Source organism: Hypanus sabinus, chromosome 9 (assembly GCF_030144855.1).
Source record: "Hypanus sabinus isolate sHypSab1 chromosome 9, sHypSab1.hap1, whole genome shotgun sequence".
In the NCBI taxonomy this organism is placed as follows: Eukaryota; Metazoa; Chordata; class Chondrichthyes; order Myliobatiformes; family Dasyatidae; genus Hypanus; species Hypanus sabinus.
This window is the reverse complement of record NC_082714.1, coordinates 47,933,813-47,939,812: the sequence shown is the minus strand read 5'-3', so window position 1 is coordinate 47,939,812 and position 6,000 is coordinate 47,933,813.

The window sequence follows — 6,000 nt, the reverse complement described above, 5'->3', positions numbered from 1 at the left end:
AGTAGGAGGGTACCACCCACTGCCAAAGTGAGAGGTTAAAGGTATTAGTGAACACAACAACCAGTTGGTCAACATCTGTCTTTAGTACATGGCCAGATACCTCGTCCGGTCCAGATGCTTTCCTTGGATTCAGCTTCCTGAAGGCAGTCCACATGTCAGCTTCAGATACCGAGACCAAAGGATCATCAGGAGATGTAGGGGTTTACGATGGTGCCCCTATGCTCTGATGGTCAAAGTGAGCATAGAAAGCACTAAGCTCATCTGGAAGTGAAGCCCTATGGTCCCCCATGTTGCTTGATTTAGCTTTGTAGGAAGTTATGGCATGCAAACCCTGCTACAGCTTTTGAGTATCTCTTGTTGATTCCAGTTGGGTCTGGAATCTCCAATTCGCCTATGAGATGGCTTTCTGGAGATCATACCTGCAACTCTTGTGGCATTCTTGGTCTCCTGGCTTGAATGCTTCTGCTCTGGGCCTCAGCGGACTGCAGAAATCATGGTTCTTGGGAAAGACTCTGAAGAATTTTGTGGGGACGTACTCATTTTTAGCTATTTTAATAAAGTCTATTAAACCCTGGTGTATTCATTCAGATCTTCAGAAGAGTGCTTGAACATGGCCCAATCCTCTAACTCAGAGCAATCCAGTAATTATTCCTCTGCCTTCCACGACCGTATCTTTGTTGTCCTAATCTCTGGAGCCTTGCTCTTTAGGCTCTTTCTGTATGGACACAGGCTGGAATGAACTGTTTGCTGAGTTTTAATAAGAACTGTACAGAACACAAGAAAATAATAAATGCAAGACCAATAACAAAAAACTGTCAAACTAACTAAAATCTAATTCTATCACTTTGGCTCATAAGCATTAACTTAGAACTAGGTGAATACTGTTCCTTTAACAAGGGTTCCAAACTTTTTTTTATGCAAGGGCTATGTGAATATCAGGCTGGGGACCCCTGCTTTAACAGCATCTATCTAAACCAATAATCTTCTTTCCTGGAACATGGACTACAGTTAACAGGGAGCATTGTCGTTGTTGTGCTTCAATCTAAACTTGATGAGACAAACTAAAGGAAGAGAGTTAAATACAATTACAAAGAAACCCTAATTGGCTGGAAGGTGTGCATTCTCACATGAGTGACTGCTGAATCCTTTCAGCTACCTGCCTGTGAGAGCATGCAGACTCCACAGCAGTGTCTGTGGTTGTGACAGTTTCAGGTCAATGGTGACATCAGAATTTTGGTGATGAACTTTATGATGTAAATGGTGTTTAAGGACAAGAGTGGATAGTGAGCATCTCTTGCTGGAGATGGCCATAACTTCACAATTGCATACAAATTGGTGACAGGTCACCTTTCAGCCTATCCCTGAATGTCGTCTAGGGTTTATTGCATGTCGACATAGACAGCTTATTTTTTCTCTAAGAAACTGCAAATGGAATTGATAATTAAGTGATCATTAGTAAACGTCCCTGCTTCTGACCTTTAGTTGAATTGAAGTCACTCGAAGTACTGTAGCTGAATGTGATTGTTGTGTATGTGACATTGTCTTGATCAAAAGCCAGAACAATGTCCTGGACTATATCAGCAACAGAACATCTTCTGTAATGCACCCTGTAATATTCTGTGGCAGCTTAATAAAAATTGGACCAACGGACTGATCTAGCAATGTCATGTTTCACTGTGTGCCACAATGTGCTAATCTGTAGCCAGATTTCAACATTATGCCAAAGAACAGAGAGAGTTGTAGATTTGGTTTGAAAAATTTCATGTGAACAGGTTTTACAGAACTTTTGAGGGTATTTTTTTTACATCAGCTTGGAATTAAACATTTGGAAAGTAACAACTGTACCCTAACATTTGAATAGGGGAAGGTTGAAATTTGAAAATGGAACTGTTTGGATACATAACCAAAGACATTCTGTCATTTTTATCTTTCTCTTTCATTCCCGTGTTTCTTTCCAGTGCTTTGTTTCAACATTTTGATTTACATTTCTTAGCTTGGAGACTGTGCAGACTAAATTCACTTGCCTCCAAAAACAGGTACAAAGGTTTAAACCAGGTGAAAATGCTCATGAAGCAGGCAGCACATCAGCTTCGAGCAGTTGTGGGATTGCGGTGTGTAACAAGTATTAACCTTGCCTTTCATTAATTGTATGCCTCAAACAAGGAGACACCACTAAAAGCTAAACTGTGACAATTAAAGCTAGCCTGCACCTCCAAAAGGGAAAATGTGCCGGGGTTGGGGTAAGGGCTGACTGCCATTTTATAACAGAAGGTGATCTGGAAAACTGTAAAGAAGGATCCTTACTTTCTATAATTTGCCACCATAAACCTGACTATGGGCAGCAAATTCCATTACAGAAACATCTTAGCAGAACTGGCTTTGCCTTTTTTTTTCAAACCGAGAACTGCAGTGTTAAACCTTGTTGCCAGATCTGGTTTATTTTCAATGCATTCCGGTTTAACTACTGTGGAAGAGCTATATAGTCACCTAGCATGAAATGGACCCTTTGGCTCAGATCCCATGCTGACCACCCACCAACCATTTAAACAAAACCTTACACTGATTCTGTTTAATTCTCCGCACATTGACATCAACCTTCTCCCCTCCCTCCCCCTGATTCTACAACTTACCTACATACCAGAGGCAATTGACAGATGTCTTTGGGATGTGGGGAGGAAACCCCATGTTCACACTTTGCGCAGAGAGGTTACTGAGCAGTGAGGTACCGGCCACTGCAGAGTGAACTCTTCCATCAGCCTCAGTAACGTTGCTTTAGTCATGCTGCGCCAATGCGCTCAGTGACCACATTATTAGGTGGTCACTCTTTCTAGTGAAGTGGCCACTGAGTGTATGGTACTAACTGTTTAGAGTCAGTAGGTGCAGAGTAAATACAGCATTGGAAATCAATCTTCTTGGAAAACTATTCCCTATAAAGGAACGTATATAAGAGATGAATGTAAAATATAGGAGAGTGCAGCATGGGATAGGCCATTTGGTCCAAAATGTTGTACTAATCTTGATGCTGATTTACACCAAATATCCTCCACCTGTATTAAAGCCTCTTAAACTCCACTGAACTATCCAATTCTACTCCTATCCTTGGTAACCCATTCGCCAACAACTACTCTCTGCATTAAAAAAATTTGCTCCTCATCTCGCCCTTAAACTTACCTTCTAACCTTAAAAGCATTTCCTCTGCTGTTTGGCACTTCTATCCTAGGGAACAGATTCTGACTTTCTGTATCTATGCCTCTCATGATTAAAAAAAAATTCTAGTCTCAGCCTCTGATACTCATTGGAGAACAACCCAAGTTTGTTCAACTTTCCTTACAGATTATACCATCTACCTAGACAGCATCCTGGTAAACCAGGATCTTTAGATCCTATAGGTATCACATTTATAGATAGCTGTTTTGATGTGTGGTGGAGAATATATTGACTAGCTGCATCATAGCCTGGTATGGATACACCAATGCCCTTGAATGGAAATGCATACAAAAAGCCATGAGTATGGCCCAGTCTATGTCGAGTAATGACACCACTAAGCATATCTATATAGAGTACTGTCTCAGGAAAGCATCATCCATCATCAGGAACACCTTCTCTTCTCATTGCTGCCATCAGGAAGAAGCTACAGGAGCCTCAAAACTCATACCTCCAAATTCAGGAGCAGTTATTACCCCTTAACCATCAGGTTCTTAACAACTTCAATTGCCCCATCACTGAACTGTTCCCACAAAAAAAGTTCTCACTTTCAAGGACTTTTCACCTCATGTTCTCAATATACATTGCTTAATTATTTATTTTAAATTTTATTATTTCTTATTTTACTTTTTTTACTATTTGTATTTGCAGTTTCTTGTCTTTTGCACATTGGTTTTTGTCCATCCTGTCAGACATTGTCCTTCATTGATTCTATTGTGTTTCTTGCATTTACTGTAAATGCCTACATGAAAATGAATCTCAGAGCTGTATATGGTGACGTATATGGACTTCAATAATAAATTTGCTTTGTAATTTCAACCTGTCCTGTTTTCACAGTCTTCACATTCTTCCTTTCTTGGAATGACTAGAATTATACACGATACTCCAGGGGTGGTCTGACTAAAGTTTTATACAGTTGTCACATGACTTTCTTACTCTTGTACTTAACACCCTTACCAATGAAGGTAAGCAGGATGTATACCTTCTTTACCACTTATTCACGTTCAGTGAACAATGGACTTGGACCCCAACAATCCCTCTATATCTCAATGCTATTAAGGGCGTACCATTTACTGTATACTTTCCTCCCAAAGTACAACACCTCATGCTTACCTGCGTTAATTTTCTTCTACCCTTTTTCTGTTCACACCTATGACTGATCTATATCTAACTATATCCTTCAATAGTCCTCTCCACGGTCCGTAAATCTACCAATCTTGATGTCAGTCACAAACTTTCTAATATATCCATCTACATTTTCATCCATATCATTGATTTATATCATATACAGAGGTCCCAGCACTGATCCTTGCAGAACACTGCTGATCATGAGCCTCCAGACTGACTCGTATTCCAAAGCCAGGTCCAGTATGTTTTCTCCTCTAGCTGTACTCTCCACAGACTGTTTCAGGAACCCTTCTTGGATGCAATGAAGAAGTCCCGCACATCTATGTTTCTTGTATTTAGGAATTTTCAATCATTATTGGGGAAGGTGATATCCCTCACTGAGACTATCTGTTATCTCTACTCTCTCTTTCCATAAGCTGACTTACATTTCTGTTCCTCCAGCCCTTGGTGGCTATTGCGGGTCTACGGTACCTATCAGTGTAATTCCACCTCTTATTTCTAAGCACCACCCAAACTCTTACTATAGACAGGCCCTTCAGTATGTCCTTTCTGAGTACTGCTGTGATATTGTTCCTTCTCAGTAGTGCAAGCTCTCTACCTCTTTTATCCCCTCTCTATTATGTCCAAAACAATGAATCCTAGGACCAATGATCTGTTGGTTCTGTCCCTCCAGGTCTCTGTAATGGCACTGACTGATGAGTATTGAATTACTATTTTCCCAGTTGCTACCTTGGCATTGAGATGGCAAATACTGCAGGCCATATTTAGTGACCTTTAATTAATTTGAAACCATTCTTGTTGATTAATCAATGACACTGGTGCATACTACTATTCTGCCATTACTACTTTCCCTCAGTCCTTCATTATACAGTTCTGAAGCTCTGTCATTATGGTGCTGAGGGGAATTTAGTTGTTGATTTATTTGTTGTACTTTAAACTTAAACTCAATATATTGGAGCTCTTCTCAACTCAGCATGTGCCACCAATGTAATTTACAAAACAAGGACATAATCAGGCTAAAATCAACACCACTTCTTGCCACTGGTGAACTCAAGTTCACTCCTTAACTTCCAATTAGAGATACCAACTCTGCAGACCAAACATTCCTCTTAAGCCCATCATCCCTACTGGAGCATAGGCTAGGGTCCACTGCAGCTTCTGTTGGTGTTCTGTAGCTCTGGTGTTTTATGGGACAATAATTATTAATTTGTACTTGAATAGTTAGGAAAAATCTAACCACTTATAATGGATGACATTTATTAACAGTATCCTGCAATTCGCCAACTCCAGCACATGTGGATAAAGATGAGTACCTAGTTCTCTCAATGAGTGAGTCTACAGAAATGGGATCATAGCTATGAGAATCCCCATGTCAAAATGGAAAAATAATAGAGGGAGAACCTCCCATAACACTTAAAATATCCTTGCATGTGCATTTGAAATACAATAATCTCCAGAGCTGCAGATAAGAACTGAGATGTGGGTTGAGGTCAGACTGTTCTTATTTGACTGGCTACACATAATGTTTTGAATATCTAACATCTATGAGGTTTCCTCCTTATCTCACGTAAGAACAGTGCACAGAATGTTACCTATCATAACACCATGTAATCCTATACCAGCTCGAAAGAGAATCATCCCATCAGTCCCATTCCCCCATCTCATTTC